Source organism: Chinchilla lanigera, unplaced genomic scaffold (genome assembly GCF_000276665.1).
Source record: "Chinchilla lanigera isolate Chin_1 unplaced genomic scaffold, ChiLan1.0 scaffold00099, whole genome shotgun sequence".
Lineage (NCBI taxonomy): Eukaryota > Metazoa > Chordata > Mammalia > Rodentia > Chinchillidae > Chinchilla > Chinchilla lanigera.
The window spans coordinates 4,888,782-4,909,718 of NW_004955500.1; the positions used below are offsets into that span (position 1 = coordinate 4,888,782).

General features: G+C 41.4%; 1 long non-coding RNA gene across 6 annotated transcripts in view; it reads right to left on the reverse strand.

Annotated features, from left to right (window-relative positions):
• LOC102010070 overlaps positions 1-20,937 on the reverse strand; it is a 164,803-nt gene that overhangs the window by 58,673 nt on the left and 85,193 nt on the right. Inside the window, exons 4-5 of one of the 6 annotated variants that reach the window (XR_001231476.1) lie at positions 17,121-17,199; positions 12,567-13,477 (exon numbers count right to left, since the gene is read on the reverse strand). The exons of 3 other annotated variants lie outside the window; for them this stretch is intronic. This is a non-coding gene — a long non-coding RNA (uncharacterized LOC102010070). Of the gene's footprint in view, positions 1-12,566; positions 15,421-17,120; positions 17,200-20,937 lie in introns of those variants that run through there. 2 more of the 6 variants (XR_001231474.1, XR_001231478.1) reach the window with 2 other exon arrangements.

Here is a 20,937-nt window from a genome sequence, read left to right on the forward strand (position 1 = left end):
CTGTATGTTCTAGTCATCAGAGAAACAAAGGCAGCACATACACAAAGAGACAAAGATGACAGACCATTGAGATCTCTGCCCTGAAGGGGCCTACATCACAGTACAGAGCTGAGGATAACAAACAAATGTAACATAGAACAAAATAATGCAAGATATAAGAGGCTTGGTGAGGTATCTAAACATTACAGTAGGTGGGTGTGTTTGTGTTTTCTTTGTTTTGCTTTGTTTTGTCTTTTTGAGACATGGCCTCGCTGTGCAGTTCAGGCCAGTTGTGAGCTCACTTTGTAGCCCAGGCTGGTCTCGAGCTCACAACAATCTTCCTGCCTCAGCCTCCCGAGTGCTGGGATTAGAGGCATGCATCACCACGCCTGGCGTGGGTGTGTTTTCTGGTGCAAGATTGCCCTCTAAAACTACCCTAGTTATTAAAAAAAAAAAAAAAGAAAAAGAAAACACTGTGAGTATGACAGATGTACCATTTCTGTAGTTTTTCTAGTAAATATATTTCTTCGGTATTTATCTGTGTTAGTGGGGTTTTTTTTAAAGAGAAGCAGTAAACTGCCACGGTGGTGACAGAGAAGATTCTGGAAACATCTATTTGGACTCACTGCATAGCTGAGAGACCTTGTGCAGTGATCTCCCCTGCATTTCAAATTTCCCATCTGTAAATAATAATAATAACACCCACCTTCTAAGGTTGCTCTAGTGCTAAACGATTTAATGTTTGTCAGTTAATTAGAACAGTACCTAATAAATACCACCTGTTTTATCAAAGCATTAACAAACCTGCATTTTTTTTTTTTTGTATCGGGAATCAAACTCACTACCTTGCGCTTGCCAGGCAGGAACTTATGCCACTGAGCTATATCCCCAGCCCCCAAACTTGCATATTTAAAAGCAAGTATTTGAAGCTTAAGTTTGGTTCTCAAAAAAAAAAGTCATAGCTGGGCGTGGTGGCACATGCTTGTAACCCCAGCACTCGGGAGGTAGAGGCAGAAGGATTGTTACGAGTTCGAGGCCAGCCTGGGCTACAAAGTGAGCTCACGGCAGGCCTGAACTGCACAGCGAGGCCCTGTCTCAAAAAGATAAAAAAAAAGTCATGAAAAACTACAGTTTTTTCTTCATTCACAGTAAATACCATGAATGGCCATGACTTTAAAAAATGAAGGAAAGAAGGAAGAAGGAGGCAATCCCTTCAGATGTAGCCAAGAGACAGGCCCACGCAGGCGGAAATGTAGAGGCAGCTGACTCGGAGTTTGGGAATTCCTTCCACTGTAGCAACCTGCCGCTCCTCCTGGGCAAATGAGTAAGCTAATGGTTGTCCTACATCTTTATGTAATAGACAAAGCAAACTCTTTTCTACTTGCATCCACAGTGCAGCTTTTTAAATGAATTTAAACTCACCCTGTGCAATTAGCCATTGTTTCTCTAGTGGTTTCAAAGCTACTAGATCGCCTTAGAGCACCTTCCCTCTGCCCAGTTTTCCTGTGTATGAGACGTCAGCACAGTGAGCTGATCTCTCAGGGCGCTTTCACTTACTCAGTGTGACTCCCTTAAGTCAGTGTTATTTAGTTTCTTTCTCTTTCTGGGAGAGATGGGGAGGCTTCACCAAGGGGATGAATTTGATTTGGGTCTGGAGACATAGGACTGTATCTTGGGGAGACCGGATAAGCAAATTCAGGAAGTGGTGATAATTTGGGGGTTAATTAAGGTCTAGAGCACTTAAGATCACATTTAAGTTATAAGGGAAATATAATAATAGTTCTGACATGAGCAGGGCTTGCTGCTGCCGTGTAGGTGACTTCCTCCCCTCCTGCCGCAGAGTCACATAGAAAGCACAGGAGTTACGCTTTACATTGGAATGCAGAGAAGCAGTGTTTAGTGAGTCAAAGCGAAGACAAGTGCACAAGAGAATCTAACCACTTTTAAAGCAGCCTCCAGGACTGGGGATGTAGCTCAGCGGAACAAGCGCCTGCCTGGCAAGCACAAGGCCCTGAGTTTGATTCCCGATTCCCCAAAAATAAATAAACAAAATAAAGTAGCCTCAGCAGAGGGCTGGGAATATAGCTCAGCGGCACAAGTGCCTGCCTGGAAATCACAAGGTCCTGAGTTCAATTTCTGGTACCACACAAACTCAGAAGAAGATATGTTCTACAGGTAGCCTCACTAGAAAGAGGAGCACCAAGGAAAAACGCTGATGAATATTCAAGTGACCTGTAACACCCTGCTTTTGCTGTTTGTTTCTGCCTTCTGCAGGCTGTTTCAGTGTATAAAACCAACTTCTTCTGTTCCGTCTGTTGAATAGTTATCTTATCTTATGGAATGAAGTGTTGCCTAATTCTAGAGTTGAAAATGAAGTCAATTAAGATCTTTTTCTTTAAGCTAAAAAAAAAAAAAAGGGTGACCTGTGTTATTCTGGACACAACAGTGGCCCACAGGCAAGGGAGATGGCAGAAGTCCTCAGCCACTCCTCCCTCCCCACTACTAAGATCACTTAGCCAGCTGGGACTCAAGGGGTGAAAGCTTTAGGAGCTTCTCGCCACCCCAAATAAACAGGGCGTCTCAGTGTCGAAACCAAGGTGCCTGCTGTGTCGCTGGAGCCCGGGCTTGTCTCCTGGTCCTCTCTTCCATTCAGACAGTCACCACTCAGCTCCTCCTGCGTAGAAAGGCTGGGGAAACCAGCCAGGCAGCAACCGAGTCTAAACAAAATAAAGTGCTTCTCCAAAAGGCCGTGTGAGCAGCAAGGCATCTCCAAAGGGCTCGAGAGGAAGAACAGGTGACACGGAAGGTGGAGAGCACAGCTGGCGAACAAGCCTACCTGGCGTGGGCACACGTGCGGCACCACGTTGGAAATCAGAATTACGTGGGGGTGAGCTCTGCCGTATTTTCAGACACAATGGCTCATGTATTATCTACTATTTGAATTTATCTGCAGAGTCCCACCTATCCTTTAGTTTTGTTTTTTGTTTGTTTTTTTGGTACTGGGAGTCGAACTCACAACCTTACACTTGCCAGGCATGCGCTGTGCCGCTGACCTACATCCCCAGCCTCTATGATGTACTATTTGCTAATCACAATTCTAAGCACTGGTAGTACAGGAGCACAAAAGAAAATACTCTTGTCCTTGTGAAGTTTACATGAAACAGATATGGTAAATAAGCAAATGATGAGATATGTTAGATCAGTGCTAGAGAAGACATAACACTAAATCAGAGTAAGAGAAGGAGAAATGTGATGATAGGGATTTTAGTTTTAATTACGATAAGCAGGGAACATGTGAGCCCAGGGTGGAGGGAGGTAAGGCAGTCAGCCCTGCTAAGAACGGAGGGAAGAGCGTGTCAGGCAGAGACCAGCCCCGGCAAAGATCCTGAGGTGTCAGGGAAAGCAAGGAGACCAGTGGCTGGAGGAGGTTGGGAGCTGGGGGAACAGGTGCTATATTCTTGGAGCTTTTATGCTTAGGTTATGGGTATAAATGTCAGCTTTTTGAGTCACTGAAATGGTGTATGAAGTTTGTTTTAACTAAATGCAGATAGTACACCCAGGCAGACATGCACGGAATCACAGCACTTTGTAATAGGCTGGAAATAATGAATGAGGAAGCCCATGCCGCTGCGATTCCCTGCCACGTCGTGTGGCCATTATTCCGCCTTCAGAATGCCGCCACATAAATGTTATACAACCACCCGACGTTGTGGGGTGAGTGCTGGTGTCAACTCAAAAACTGATACTAATAGCTCTTAAATTATTTTTTCATTAAAATAAAATATAAACAGTAACATGAGTTCTAGTATGTTCTTCCAACCGCCTCCTCCAGCGACCTTCAGGACTCCTGAGGAAGATGCCCTTGCTCTGCAGCACCCGTCCTAGAGAAGGAGGGACAGGTGTGCAGCCCAGGCGGGGGTGTGGTCCTGAGAAACCTCTGGATACCACCAAGGGACAGCTGTTCTATGAATTGCAGGGAAGGGAGGGTGATCACTGAGCCAAGCACCCTGTCTGAGAACAAAATTAAAATGCAAACTGGAACCACGTGCCCCAAAGAAGCTCTTGGTCCAAAGGAGCGGGGAAAATATGAAAAAAACCCAGAAAGAGGTAATGAAATAGAATCTCCGAAACAGGATTAAGTTTTGGATGTGAATTTCAAAATAAATGGAAACTCCGAGAGGCTCAGAGTATAAAGTTTATGTCAGAAGTAAAAGTTTTCCAAGAATTCTTGATCAATCAGCAATAGTTCTTTCCCCTTCTACCTCTTATGCACCCCACTTCTATTTCCAGAGAGGCAGACTGCTTGGTGCCCATCGACTTTTGCAGTTCTAGTGATGAATGTCCCACATTCGGAGAACTCTCTCAGCCTCAAGGGAGCCATGGCCGTTGGACACACTGCTCCAGGATTACGTGGATAAACTAAAGATTTGGAACAAGGCAACCGCAGAAAGGAAGCGAAAGAGTCAGTCACTGATGTGGGTCTTGAAGTCTCTGTGGGGAGAGTGAATGGGGCAACTCTGAGCTGTCCAAGATTTTTGTTCCCACCACCTAACGCAATGGGACTCTAAACACAAACTAAATTCAGTCGACCCTCTCCCTCCTCCCTCCAAGACATCTGGAAAGAGACACAGAGCAACGGTAAAGAGCGGTCACAGCTAGAGAGTAGAGGTGGTTGATACTGAAGTCCCCAACCTTTATTTCCTTGTAACTCTGAATTGTTTACATTTTTATTAAGATGAATTTATTTATCGCTCATGTAACAGAAAGAAATGAAAGAAGGTATGGATTTTTCCTCTAAGGAAGACATGTTCTTATTTTATTAGTGTTGTCCGATTAATGAATAGATCAGCAAACAATAAGTAGAGAGGGGACAAAGAGAGAAAGGCAGAGAAGAGGAAGGGGGAAGGTGACAAAAAACAGAATTAAGATGTGTTATGTACGCATCGTGTAACTCCCCGTGATGAATGTAAGCGTTATGCTCTGCAAACATGTATTAATAAAGATAAAAAATTTTAAGTAAAAAATAAATTTTACATACATATATTTAAAAAGATAGAGCTGGCCGTGGTGGTGCACACCTGCAATCCCAGCACTTGGGAAGCTGAGGCAGGAGGATCGTTTCGAGTCCATGACCAGCCTGGGCTACAAAGTGAGCTCAAGGCCAGCCTGAACTGCATAGGGAGACTGTCTCAAAAAAAGACCAAAAAAAAAAAAAAAAAAAAAGATAGAATATGACTGAAAAAGTCCCAATTTGAAAGAAGAAAACCCAATGAAAAATATGGATGAGTGTATGAGCCTGTTTTATGCTGTTCTAACAAAATACCCGAAGCTATGTCTTTATGGACAAAAGAGGTTTATTTAGCTCACATCTTTGGAGGCTGACTTCAGTTTGGGAAGCCCTCTCTGCTCAGCCTCTGGTGAGGGCACTTCTGGCTACGTCACAGCCCGACCGAGGCATCTTGGCAGGAGGATAGGTGAGAGAGAGAGAGAGCGTACGGCAAATAGAAATCTAGAAACCAGGGGAGGGTGAGTCTTGCTGTTTTTGTAACAACCCGCTCTAGTGAGAACGAACAGGGCCCACGACAACTACATTAATCCTTCCCAAGGGTGATGAGCCCAGGAGGCCTCATCTGTCAGAGACCCTACTAGCTCTAAGCACCACTGCACCGGGTCCCACACCTTCCGCGCAAGACCCGTTCCAGGACAAAGCACATCCGAACTGTAACATTGGACTATTATAGACTACACTGTAGTGGTAGAGGAACATTTAAGTAATTTTGTTTGTTTAGGCTGAGAAACTAGAAAGTTTCTGTAGGCTGAGAGACTAGAAAGAAAATATAAACAATGTTTACAACACAGAAATCTTGAAGTTTGAAGAGCAAAGAATGATGCAACTCAAAGACAGCACTGTCTTTGAACCCTCATCATTTTATCCTGGGCAGCCTAGGTGCAGCAGCGACCTAGACGATCCCTCCTCCATAAGCTGCTCTCTTCTGGCCTGCTGGAGTCTGTCGTGTTCTTTGCCCTCTCTGGACCCTCCCGTTAGGCACCTTGCAATGAGCCGCCTGGGTTTAATTAACACTTACACGCAGACAATTCCCAAAGCATTGTCTCTAGAGGTGACCTCTCTCGGGTCACACTTCTCATATTTAATTCCTTGTCAGCATCCTGTCCTAAAATATCAAAAACAGAATCCATGCTCTCTTTCATCTTCCCTATTTCCATTCCTGCTAATAAGACCACGCCCCAGCCACGTAATTTTGGGTTAAAACTCCTTTTCTCCTTTCCGTCTCTCCCTCCTCTCAGTCAGTTGCTCACACCTGTCGATACTGCCTTGTGTATCTCTCTGCCCTCCTGAGATGGCGCCGACGTGGACCCTGTAACCTTCACAGAGGCTACTGAGATAAAGACACTATTTCCAAGGACAACCAGAATTCATTTCACACACTGCCAGAAATCTCCTGGAAGCAAATCCGTTTAGCCAACGCCAATTTATTAAACATCTGTTCATGCACTGGGCAGAGTTCTAGGTTCAAGTGAATTAGGAGCAAATAAAACAAGATTCCTTCTCTCCTAGATTCTGCTTGGGGGAAGTGAGAAGTGATAGACAAATGGCTGCAGGAATAGACGTTCAGAAAAATAAATGTCTTGAAAGAACAACAGCTTTGTGTATTTGGTTTTTTTTTTTCCAGTACCGGGAATCAAACTCATGACCTTGCGCTTGCCGGGCAGGCGCTGTGCTGCTGAGCTAAATCCCCAGTCCCAGCTTTGTGTATTTGTCTTGGAGGAATGGTATTAACTTTGGACAGAGCGGTCAAGAAAGATTTTTCTGAAGAAAGGATCCTGGGCTGAGGCCTGACTGAGCTAAAACTTGCTTCTCACTGGAAAACATTTTAGGAAAAAAGAGCTAGAAAGTAAGAGACATAAGCAGAAATACACAGAGGCCCCTGTAGGAGTCTGAACTTTGTGTTTTTTTGTTTGTTTGAGACAGGGTCTCATTATGTATTTCGGGTTGGACTTGAACTCACTATGTAGCCCAAGCTGGTCTCAAACTCCTGGGCACCCTCCTGCCTCAGTCTCCTGACTGCCAGGATTACTGGCATGCACCACCACACCCAGCTCAGGAGTCTGAATTTTATCCTTACTGTGAAGAAAATCCACTGGAGGATTTTGAGCAGTGGTTAGATCTGATCCAGTTTAATTTCTTAAAAGATTAACAATATGGAGAATAACTTGTAGTAAACTGGGGTACAGGAAAGATGGAAGCAACAATATGGAGGATGATTTGGAGGAGGATAGGTATTATGGTTTGTGTCTACATGTCCCCCCAAAGCCTCATGCAGCCCCTCATGCAGGGCTTTTAGGGTTTAAGATTGATCCATGATCCAATGCTGGGATTACGGGTGTGAGCGCTACACCAGCCCTGGGGTAGATAGTTTGCACATGTAAGGGAGAGAAAGAGGCTGCTCCTCCCTTTTGCTCCTGTTGCTTTTGCTATCTTCTGCCTCCATGCCCTCTGCCATGTGCCACCCTGCCTTGGAACCAGCCGAGTATGGACTGAAACCTCCACAAACTGTGAGCTTGATAAACCTTTCCTTCCTTAATTCTGGGCATCAGGTATTTTGTCTCAGCAAGTAGAGAAAAGTAACCAAGACAATAGGGTAAGGGAAAGATGCAAGCTAAGAGAAAAGTAGGAACTATTAAAGTTGTCCAAGTGAGAGATGATAATGGTTTGGCCAGGGAGACACCAACAAAAATCTTGTGAAATGGCTTCGAATGGAGAGCAAGAGAAATTTGCTGATGAATTTATTGTGAGGTCTGAAGGAAGTCATGCATGCTTCCAGAGTCTGGTCTAAGCAACCAGGCGATAAAGGTCTATGCACTGAGACAGTGAATCCCGAATAAGGAGTAAGCTCGGAAGGTCAGGTCAGGGGCGTGTTGTGTTTGAGATGCCTGTTAGACATTTATGGCTTGGCCAGTTGCTTCCTTGCGGTGTTGTTTAATGCTTTCTAGCTCCTGGTAGCTATTGTATTCTGGTAGCTGTCCATCTAAGGGTTTGATTCAGATTCTCACATTTTGGGAATGATAACATTAATGTATCTCTTAGAGTTGGGCATTTGAGTTGTTTTCTCCTTGGCTGTGAGAAACAGTGCTACTGTACATTGTCATTCTATATATTTCTGTATTTTCCCCAGTGAATGTTTGGAATCAGTCCTGGGTATGGAATTGGTGGTTCAGAACGTAAGTGCTTATGAAATATTAATAAAGATGGACAGATGCCCTCCTCCGGGGTTGTACTTCCATCTGCAAAGTGAGGGACTGCCAATTTCTCCACAACCTTGCCAGCAGAATCCAATTGTGAAACTCCTGGGGTTCTGCCAATCAGATTGGAGCGAGATGGTATTTTAATGTAGGTTTAGTTTTTATCTCTCTAATAGTGAGCGAATTTGAGCATCTTTTTGTATCTTTAAGCGCCATTTAATTTTGTCCTGTGATCTCTCTTTCTCCGTGTCTCTCTGTCTCTGTCTCTCTGTGTATCTCTGTGTCTGTCTGTCTGTCTCCCATATATATTCTGCCAAAAAAATGTATATACACTTCAGGAAAAGAAAAATAGTATAATTCTTTTTCAAAAGATGGTGTTACCCTCATATGGGGGACCCTAGAGGATGTCATTCATCACAGAAAACCCACTACCCTGCTGACCCTTAGAGAAGAGACTGAAAACATATGTACAGAAATCTCAGGGATCAAGGTTACTGAAGCAGCAGCTCACCATAGTAATAAATGTCTGGAAGCTCACGGCCACCACTTTGAGCCGTCACTCTTGTAATTGTGCAGGCCAAAGGTAACTTGTATTAATTTCATGATGTCTCAGTAAATTTAGTATTAAAATATTCATGCAAGCTTTATTTTCCCTAAGTGTGTATACATTTTTGGTAGAACAAATATATATTGTATATGCTTATGTATGCCCTGTTTTAAAAAAATATTGCTTTTCTTTTCCATGGAAGTTCTTTAGATATTAGGAATATTCCTTTGTTTATGAGAGGAGTTGTAAATATTTATTTTCCAACTAGCGCTTGTATTTTTATGTTGTCTTTAGGGTTTTCTTTTGTGTTTGCCAGGCAGAGTTTTGTTTTGTCTTGTTCTGTTTTTCTTGCAGTACTGGGGATTGAACTCAGGACCTTGTGCTTGCCAGGCAGGTGCTTATGCCACTGAGCTATATTCCCTGCCCTCATGCACAGCTTTAAGAAACACAGCCAAAGTAATCCAGCTGTTCCCTGAGTTTGGGAACTGGTCACTGAACGTTTTATAAAGAAATTCGTACATTTTCTTCTAGTGTGCATACAGTTTCAGTTCTCACCCATTTAGGGTTTATGCTGGTGTGTGACACACAGGAAGACTCCATTTTCCCTTTTGGCTATTTAGTTGTCCCAGTATTGCATACTAAAAAGACTGTATTTTTCCATTCATTTTAGATGCTGCTTTTATCAAGGTCTAAATTTTCATATGCAGTTAGGTTTATTTCTAGATTTTCTGTTACATTCAATTAATTGTCCATTTATTCACTTGCCAATACAATTTTCTTCTAATTATAGATTTTTTGGTAAGATGTTTTAACATCTGGTTTAATATTGGGTTATCCTTTATTATTTTCTTTTTTAGTATTTTTCAGGCTATTTCTGTGTAGTTATTTTTCCAAATAAAATGTATAATCAATTTGTTAAGCTTCAAGAAATAAGAACTAGCTGGGTGTGGTGGCACACACCTGTAATCCCAGCACTTGGGCAGCTGAGGCAGGAGGATCATTGCAGGTCTGAAACCAGCCTAGGCTACAAAGTGAGTTCAAGGCCACCCTGTCTCAAAAAACACAAAAAAAAGGAAAAAGAAAGAAAGAAAGAAGAAAGAAGAAAGAAGAAAGAAGAAAGAAAGAAAGAAAGAAAGAAAGAAAGAAAGAAAGAAAGAAAGAAAGAAAGAAGGAAAGAAAGAAAAAGAAAGAAAGAAAGAAAGAAAGAAAGAAAGAAAGAAAGAAAGAAAGAAAGAAGGAAGGAAGGAAGGAAGGAAGGAAGGAAGGAAGGAAGGAAAGAAAGAAAGAAAGAAAGAAAGAAAGAAAGAAAGAAAGAAAGAAAGAAAGAAAGAAAGGGAAAGAAAAACTAATAATAAGTGTGTTGTCAGAATAGATGCTTTGTAGCCAAGCGTGGTGAAGCACATCTGTAATTGTAGCTACTTGAGAGGCTGAAGCAGGAGGATTGTGAGTCAAGGCCATTTCAGGCAACATAGCAAGACCACATCTCAAAAAAAAAAAAAGATACTTCATAATAATGCGTCTTTTCTATCCAAATTTAGTATGACATACTCGTTACACTTAGTTCATGTCTACTTTTGTCTCTTTGAGGAAGATTTTATTCAAGTATATTTTGGTCATTTTGTATTAAGTAGATTTATGCCTAGGTACTTTTGTTGCAATTATAAAAGAGGTCTTTATGTCTTCCAGCCAGCTATTCTTTTTATATGTGAAAGCTATTGCTTTGTATATATTAACTTTAAACCCTGCTACTCTAATAAATTCTCTTTAAGTATTTTGGTAGTTTTCAATGAGTTTTTAAAATTTCTCCAGATATAACATAACCTGTAAATGCAGAAAATTTTACCTCTTCTTTTCTAACTTGTATGCCTTTGGCAGTGGCGCTACATGACAATTTCAAAGTGGTTTTACAAAGCCAGCCCGGGCTCCACCATGAGTTCAAGGCCTCCCTGAACTGCATAATGAGACCCTGTCTCAAAAAAAAAAAGTGGTTTTAGACAGTGCCACTACTGGCTGTGACATTGGCCATCTTTGGTCTGACTTTGGTAGATATTTCCCCATGAAGTAAGATGCTGACTTGGAAGTTGAGATACATAGTAATTTTCTGATGCATTTTTAATTCCCAGTAAATTACTTCAGGAATAGAGCAGAAACCAACCAGAATAGTTGGGGATGCTATAGCTCAGAGCTTACCACTTTTTGAGTAGCTATGATCTAGAACAGAACATTTTCTACTTTGTTTTTTATTGTTGTTGTTGTTGTTTGTTTTTTTCCAGTACTGGGAATCGAACTCATGACCTTGCGCTTGCCAGGCAGGCGCTGTGCCGCTGAGCTAAATCCCCAGCCCCCAACATTTTCTACTTTGATTTTCAAAGCTACACATCAAAATATTTCAGAGGGGAGAAAATAGCCACGAAAGTTCTGATTTTTTATTTTAAGGGCAGGACATTTTTAGCTGTCTGAGGACCAATCCTGAAAGAAAACGGCAGAGGTTTTCTCATAAGCCACAGAGTAGTAAGACACAGGATATGACAAAAGCGTGGCTTCCTGCTACGCAGGAAGAGGAAGAAAGTCCTTTCTGCAGCTGTGGGGAATAACGCAAGGAGATACAGTTGAGACCTGTAGCTCCTACAGCTCTAGTGAAAAACAAAATGCACTGGAGCAGGGAACAGGAGACAGAAAATCCCCGCTAGTTCAAAGGGAGACTCCACGGAGAGTGAGTGCAGGAATATTCACAGGTAACTTGTGTATTCACTCCAGCAGCCTCAAAGGTGTAAACAACAAAGTCCAAAGCCCACATTTCAACAAGGTCCAGCCAAGTAGCAAAGGCTTATACCAGACACTCCTTGTCTGGTGCCAGGATAAGAGTTTATTGTTAGTTTTGGGTTCTGCATTTCATAAATGAAAAAATGTTAAGGGAATCTGAAACAGTGAACCATCCACTAACTCTACAGATTGAGTATCTGTTATTAGTCAGGTGCTGGGGATAAAATGAAGAAGATAGACAGAGCTCTTGTCTTTATGAAGCTTACAACATCTGACCTCTATCAGCAATGGTAGTTTATATAAAGACATATTACCTACAAATTTAAATAAAGGTACTATATCTGCCCCTGCCCCCTAGAGATCTAATTTGGTGGATCTGGAAAGAATCCAAGTAATTCTGATGCTCAATTCTAGTTTTTTAAAAATCACTACTTTTTAGCACTTATGTATCACTAAAGTATTAAGTAAACACTCAAAACCGCAAATTTAAAGTTATGAGTATGTGGGAAAAGAATATATTCTTTTTGAATTATAAAAAAATATTGTGTTGGGTGTAGCGGTACATGCCTGTTACCCCAGCACTCTGCATGGTTGAAACAGGAGGATCACAAGTTCAAGCCCAGCCTGGGTAATTTGGTGACTTAGCAAAATCCTGTCTCAAAATTTAAACAGGCTGGGGATGTAATTCACTGCAAAGGCCCTAGTTTCAATCTCTGGTATTTAAAAAAAAAAATACTCGAAAACGTGGACTTTTAGGAGATTTCTTACTGGTTGGTCATGCTGTGTTTGCAATATGTTCTAGCTCATATGACAAAGCTCTGAATTTTTTTTAAATTGTACAAATTAAGATCCCAAATATAGATTTTGGGGGGCACAGGGCTGGGGATCTAGCTCAGGGGCACAAGTGCCTACCTGGCAAGTGCAGAGTCCTGAGTTTGATTCCTAGCACCAAAAAAAGAAAAATTTAAAAAAAAAACAACTATATATATGTAGAAAACGAGAGAGAGAGGGATTTAAAAAAATAAGATAACCAGTATTTGCTTATTTAGTAACGCTGTGAAAAAGAATAGTAATTTTGTGAAAAAAATGTATGTATGCATCTCTATATCTACATATAGAGAGAGATAAACACACACACACATTTGTGGTGTGAACGTGTGTGTGTGTAAATAACATTTATATCTGTAAATCCTAAATCCCAATTTATTCTGATTCTTAGAAAAATAAAATTATTTATAAGACTTTCTTGACTATAAAAACCCATTTTTACACTGAGGCCCCATTTGCATCCAGACTTCCTCCTGGAATCTTCTCCAAGGTCCGAGTTCCAACCCGTGCCCACACCCCAGGCTTCACTTGTACCAAGAATAGTTGGAGGTCTGTTGTGTTGCCAGGGTAGAAATGCCTGACCAACTCTGAAAGAGAAACTTCACCGCAGAGACCAAAGTGAAGTCTGGTATTTTAAAATCTTGTGCAAAATATCCTCTCCCCATTGGTTACCATATCCTGTGGAGCTGTAGAGCTCTTACCACATTCTGCTGTGACTTATCAGTTTAAGAGTCTGGCTCAGCTAGACCATGAGAAGTTCTCGATCTTATTTACTAAAAATCTAACATGTGAGCAAATCTAGAAATGCTGAAATGAATAAGTAAGTGATTGGGGGTGCGCGTCCCAAATTCTTTTAGAGCTGTAGTTTCACCAGAAGCATTGAGAAAGACTCCAGGTTTTGTGCCCCGAAGGATGCTTCTATGACCAAACTCAGTTCCCCAGAGCTCAGACCTCTCCCTTTCTCTGTAAGCAGTTTCTTTGAGCCAAAGCAAAAGCCCTGCTGAAGGATGGCAGTGAGAAGAAGCCTTTCTGTGCACCAGGATCCGCTCTCAGGAAACCAGCGAACCACAAATCTGAATGCCGGTTAACGTCTCTGTGCTGTCAGAAAAACAAAAGAAAATGGATACTCCTCATGAATATTTGCATCAGGCAACAATAGGTCCACACTCATCCACTAGGCCCACCCCACACTCTCCCCCTGGTCAGGCCTACTGGCTCTTCTTCAAGTTAGTTTACAATACAAAGGTTAAGGACCTTTCTGAGCTACCTTCAGCTGCTCTTTATCCAACTGCTTAATAAAGGAACCACGGAGCTATCAAATATGGGTATGACCTAAGTGCTGGAGAAATAGAAAGAAACAGCATTGCATTACTGCTCGGGCTTTGTCTAAGCAAATCTTTTCCACAACTGTAAGTAGATATCCAGCTGGTCAGTCTCCTTTAACTCAAAATCCTAGAAAGAACTGAGTTCTTCTAGGACAGAGTAAGAAACATAACATAGGCGGGGAAAACGAAGTAGTCAGCAATCCTCACAGCAAGCAAGATGGAGTCCAGAAAGAGAAGCCAAGGCAAAGAAGCACAGGGAAGTCTTCGAGCCCTGGACCAACGTCTGGAAGTACAGAATCAGCAAGAACGGTATCTGGGAGCAAAGTTAAGCTCTATGCCTAAGGCACGGCTTGACTCTGCTGGGAGCCATATCCTGAAAACCCTCAGGTGTTTGCCACAATCAAGAAGAGGTGACTGCCCGTGAGCCCTTACCCCGTCCCAGCGCAGCATCTCCAGATGTGCTCCCGAAACGGAAGCCGCTTACACGAGAAAGCAGGGCTCCTGTATCATGAACACTGAAGAGCTCACTGAACTGTGATCGTGAACAACAAATCACATGGCATGCACACCACGCAGATATGTCTCCTTGTTAGCATTCTCAGCATTTGGTACTGTTTACATTTGTGTGACATAGTTGATATGAAATATGTCCAGAGTAAAGAAATCGCCCCCAGAAAACAAATCTGTTTCCATTTTGCATCTTCATATTGACCAGCCCTCTAGAGGAAAACTGTCAGAAAACAACTTTACAGAATATCCTCCCATGGCTAGTGCCTTAGGGAAAGTGTTGGAGATGTATTCATCTAACAAACATTTCTGACACGAGAGGGGTGTGAGAGTAGCTGGTATGAACAGGAGACAGAAAGTGTTGGGGGGTGGAGGGGAAGAACTCAGCCAAGCAGCCTCCCTGGGCCGTGAAGTGAGAATAGGATTTGGAGTCAGAGCCTTGAACAAGTCCCTGTTCCGTCACTGGCCAGGGCCTCTATTCCTCCGGGGAGTAATGGGACTAATTATGCTCTGTCACAAAGTTTTGTGAGACTCAGATAAGAAATTGCATGTGAAAACACTGAGGTCTGTATTTCACAGATGACAGGCATGCAAAAGTTTTAATTTTCCTGCTGGGATTGCAACTTTGAGTTAGGCAGTTAACCTCTTGGAGCTATAGTTGTTTATCTCAAAGATGGAAGTACTTTCTATGTTGTACTAAGAATTGGATGAAAACGTGTCAAAGCCTTTGTAAACTGACAAGAATCCCTCAGATGTCAGTTAGTGATGCCCTACTGGATATTGAGTGTTTTTTTGGCTTCTCAGTGTATAACCTTGCGTTCGATTTAGGGGAAATTGCAAGGTGGGTGGGGAGAAGGCCCTGTACCGCACTGTGGAAGCTAAGGAAGAGGAAATATCCCATGATCCGCGGCAGGTAGAGCAGAGCCAGGCAGAGGCTCCTGTCTGGACTTTGAACGTTAATGGAGGAACCAAGATTCAGGGTCAGAGACTCCCCGCGGCAGCTGCAGTGGCGCTGGAGTGCAGCCTCTTGGAGGCACCCAAGCGAGGTGGTGCTGCCAGCGGGAGCCGGGGCGGCGCCAGCGGGTGACCCACAGTACCTGCACTGGAGTATCGCACAGCCGCAGCCAACGGCGGGGTCTTGGCTGTGCCTCATCCTGCTTGGAGCCTGCTCGGGTTGGCCCTGCAGCCTTCCCTTGGATCTCCTTTGCACTTGCAAGATATAGAAGCAATTTCTGTTTTCATACAGTCATTTTTGAAAAACACGGTTGATACATATGCAATCACATAAAAGATTCACTTCCTAAATCTGCAGCATAGGTATTCATAGTGCCAATAATTAGATCTTTGTGCATCTTTACTTACTTAGCACGTCAACTAAAACACAGAGAAATCAGATCCTTTTAGTTATCAGATGGGGAAAAAGTCAAGGTCTAAAATAAGCCTTCAAGTTGAAGCATTACACAGCTAGATGCCCATATTTTCTGAAAACCCTACATTGACTAGATGTAAAAACACTGCAGATTAGATTTAGATTACAAATTTCGTTCTGTCTTTTGCATCAAAAGGACTCTGGAAAAAAATAAACAACAAAACGCAACAAAAACAAGCCAAGCCAATGTATTTCAGACACTGCAGGGAAAAATATCTAAATTTAATTTCTTCTACAAATTATTTTTAATGTCCTTAGAATAGTGTTTCTCAGGGTGTTTTTTTTTTTTTTTTTTTTTTTTCATTATTGGCTAATGAGAAATTCTTAATTTAACTGAATTTCTAACCAGAGAAATTAAATACTACAGAATAAAGTTTTTGTCAGGTAAGACTGTGTATGGAGGACCACCACAGCAGTGTCTAAGGGTTTTTCTGTTTTTGTTTTTTTGCTGACCAAGAATAAATATCGAACACCTACTTGCAGGGAATACATTACTGACATTGAGAATACATTTAAAATTACATTAGAATTATGGTCTTAGACAATCGACTAAGCTTAAAACAATGAATTGGTGCTATCAACACCTAGGAAATTTCTAAGTATTTATTTGGGGTCTTAATTGGGTTGTTTACAACTGAAACTTTTTGGTGAAGATTAGTCGTCTCTTAATGTCTGCAGTTAAAATTTTGCCTCTAGTTCACACTCTGCTAAGACACCGACTGGGTGAAACAATAAGACTGTCTTGTTAAACTGAGAGTCACTTCAAGTTTAACTTGTCTGACTGTATTACATGAAAGATAGAAGAATAGAGCCGCGTGGGCCAGAAGGGAACATTGTGCTCACCACCACTCCCTATGTTCACCACCGTACCCGGTATTCTGGCCCACGGGGTACATAGGTAGGGGCTTCTTCATTTCATGGTCTATAAACTCTCCTGATCTACTTTGATATGACCTGTCACAGTAAATGCCAATCAGTTTCTCAAGCCAGAAATTTAAGAGTCTTTCTAGATTTTTTTCCTTTTTCTTATCTTACCAATTTTACCTCTTAAACAGCTCTACAAGCTGTGAACCCATTCAAATCATCTCTTTCTGAAGATGCTACACACTCCTAAAAGAGCTCAGCTTCCCAGCTTGCTTCATCTCCTCCTCACATGTCACCATGAATGTTTCCTTTTCTTTTTGTTTTTTTTTCCCGGTACCGGGAATTGAACTCACGACCTTGTGCTTGCCAGGCAGGCGCTGTGCCGCTGAGCTAAATCCCCAGCCCCTATGAATGTTTTCTTTTACCATAATGAAAATAGAAACCACACCCTCAAATTTTTTTAAGGTTCATCATCACCTACATCTTTTCACTCGGCCTAGATTTCTGCCATAGTAACATACATGTTTTCTTTCAATCTGCCTATCCCCCAACTCACACTCTCCCGTGGGAGCATGACTTTCCTGGTGGTTTTTGGGGAATCTATCTATGTACCTACCTTAGTCCTTAAGAGTCAGTCAATCTCCAGACATATCCATTCTGTGTTCATCTGAGAGATAATTTTTCAGGGGCAGACTCTGCATTTGAAAAAGGATGCTGCAGATTAGGAGGTAAATGTAATCCAGGAAGAAGTGAGCTTCACGGGACTGTATTTGTAAGCTATATCACCCAATCCAGCTCCTATCTAGAATAAAATTACTTCTTAAAAAAGAATGCACTAAGTTCTCACACATTCTTCCTTTGTACATGATGGTCCTTCTTTGCTTTTACATTTGGAAAATTCTTCTCACCCTTCAGGCATCAGCTAAAATGCTTCCCAGACAGACGAAAGGATTCCTATTTTGTTTCCACTGAAAGTTACTTATATGTCCGTATAGAAATAATTATTTAATATTATAGCTACTTATTTGCATATTTGAGTGTAGCATGGAAAGTACTCCACAAAAGGAAATGTTCCTTAATTCATTTTTTTTTTTTCCAGTACCAGGAATTGAACTCATGACCTTGCGCTTGCCAGGCAGGCACTGTGCCACTGAGCTAGATCCCCAGCATCCCTTAATTCATTCTTAAATTCCTAGAACTTAGCACGGAGCGATCTAGTAGGTCTACAGTAAATGTTCAGTAAATATGTAAATAAGTGAACTTCCTATATATTCTCCTCAGAAGAACTTGCATTTTTTAAAAAGTCATATTGAGAGTGTAATTAAGTGAGTACTAAAACTGGACTAAAAAGAAGTGCAATGATTTTTTATAATGATTTCCAACTTCAGTGAAAAGAGAATTATACCCTTTAGAAGCATCTTGACTGAGTACCAGTCTAAAAGTGAAGTTAGCTCTGTTTATAACTCCTACCACCTTCCACAGTAAGAAGTTTTATATATGAAAAGAATGTTAGTCTTCTTTTTCTTACTGAAATTTGTACACAGTTGAGTCTCAACCCTGCATTACTTGCTGCTTATAGATTACATAATGCTTGGGGCTGGGGCTTTAGCTCAGTGGCAAAAGCGCCTGCCTGGCAAGAACAAGGTCGTGAGTTCGATTCCTGGTACCAGAAAGAAAAAAAAAAACAAAACATAATGCTGGCTGGGGATTTAGCTCAATGGCACAGCGCCTGCCTGGCAAGCGCAAAGTCATGAGTTTGATTCCCAGTACCAAAAAAAAACCAATAGATTACATAATGCTGATCACATCATTTTATAAGATCCAGTCACAGGAAACTGTGTTTAGAAAGAACACAGTGTCACTATAATTTCATACCATAAAACTATGGAATGAGAGTATACTTATCTATCAACATCAAATTTTAACTCTCTAAGGACCACACAAACAAAAACTTTGATCTGTCTGCGGACAAAGGCATAGTAAAACATAAACATCATCTTGCAAACTTATTGAAGATGAACTTCAAATACAATAGGAATATAATTCAGTTTTTTAAAAATCAGGAAAAACTAATAATAAGCATCAGAGAAATCAAGACAACCCCCCCATGAGATTAAAACACAAAATGTAAAAGCTATTAGATTCGATATTTCTTCAGGGGTTGCACATATATTTGGTCTCAAGTGGAGTTTGCCAAATTCTTACTAATTTGCCAGAGATATATAAACGTCAATAAGCTGATGTCTTTATTAAGCTCTTAGCTTAATTATTGCTTATTGGCAGCAATAAAATGGAGTGTAAATAAAAAATCAATAAGTCACAAGCAATCACATGTACTCTTCACATTTTATTCTTACAAAATGTTAGCCAGTCTACATCTAGTGTGTAGTGAGACGTGCACCAACTTCAAGTTCAGCCTTAGCGGCCCAGACTTGGACTTTAACATTTTATAGATTAGTGTGTGTTTCAGATGGAATGTCTAGAAACAAGTGTGTCGGTAATTTTATAGGAAAAAAAAAGAATATTTTGAAGGCAGAAAGGCCACAGTTTAACATCAACTAATGGAACCACAGTCGTAATTGTAGTAAAACCAAGTGAATGGCAAACCAAAGCTTTTCACTGAGGCCAGAGTTACAGCTCAGCGGTAGAGTATGTGCTTGGCATGTGTCATTCCCTTCATACACAGAATGCGGAAAACTCTCTAACTGAGAGTTGTTTTAAAATACTACCCAGATGTGTGATATTAACATGCCATGTAGAACTTGGCATGGGATCCACGGATATTAGGGACGTCAACCTTCATTTGTAAATTTAGAGAAGCACGGGACCCAGCGAATGAATAAAATCTACACTTCTGTGATTTTATTTATCTGATTCATACCTTACATGACTTTTCCCCTGAATCTTCTTTAATCACTTGACAATTAGACTAAATTCAAATTCTTTTATATTTACTATACCTAATTTTTTTTCGCATAACGAGAAATTTCTAGTATAATTTTCTGAAGAATACAGAAGAAAAATAAACTCAAGTCCACTTTCTCTGGCACTCTCACAACACAGATCTCTTTAGACCCCAGAAGAATCAACTGGCTGATTGATCAATCACCATGCAAGCAGGCAATTCTGTAGCAGACACCAGCTGAGTACCCTCTAATGAAGTTCAGTGGGACCCTATCTATCTGGTGATGGTGTCAGATCCCACAGGCCGAAGGTTTGTCCCCAAGAGTGCTGCTCCTCACCTTCAGATGCCAGTTGCAATCCCTAGTTTGCTCTACCTTTGCTCCTGAACTGCCAGCTATAAATTGGGGCTCCCATAAGCCCATCCTTGGATTTAATTAATTTGTTTTAGCGGCTTACAGATCTCGAAGAAACATCTATGCTTGCCAGTTTGCTATAAAGGATATGACAAAGGATACAGATGAAATGAATAGCAAATGTAGGGGAAGGGATTTGGAGTTTCCATCCCTTCCCAGGAGGACCACCTCCCTAGGGCCATCCATATGTTCAGCTATCCAGCTCCTTGAACCCTGTCCTTCTGGTTTGTATGGAGGAAGTTAGGAATAAAAATCAACTATATGTGTATTTTTTTTCCACAGGCTTAATGTTCATAAAATCATTGATGACCTCTTTTAATTTGCCTTTCATATTTTACACCACTCCACTGACCAGGAGTCTGCTGGCTGGGGCATTCCTGCCAAACCAGGAGCTAGCAGTGAGAATGTCACATTTGATGTTAAAATTAAACCAGTTTTCAACGTTAGTCACCCAATTATAGATGACGGAAGAAATCTATTCCTCAAAGCACATGAGGAGTATTTTTAAAGGTTTGAAAGTTTTCTGAGTAAAATATAATAGTCCTATGTTTTATGCTACTTTGCATCTCGTGAGGTCCCTGGTCTAATCATAAATACACACTCTCAGCTGAAAATTACGAGATAGAAATAACTGCTATTCCTGTAACCTGAAAGAGTTATAATTATTAGGACCTAGGAACAAAAGTTAATCTATGATACTTGTTTCTTTTTGTAAAAAAAAAAAAAAAGAGCAAACTTTTCCAGATTGATTTCATGTTCTTCCTTTTACCTCCAACAGATTAGTTTCCTAAGTAAACAGGGGGAGAAATATTCTGTGCAGAAAAATGTATCTGTCTTTTCCAGATGCTTCTAGAATGTGCTCTCTAAAATGTGCTCCGCAACAACTCCAAACTCAGAAGATTCCATTGACCATACCCCCAGTTGTCTCCCTGAGGTCCCAGAAGCACTTCAACCCATTGGAAACTGTGTAGAATTAATAAAAGTTTAAAAATGTAGAAGAGGGGAGCGCCAGCCTTCTGGCTGGCTAGCTTCCTGCCTGCTGGCTCCCGGAGGGTGGGCCCCCTGTGCACGGGGAGCCTCGGGCGGGGAGCGCCGGTCTTTTGGGGTCTTCGGACC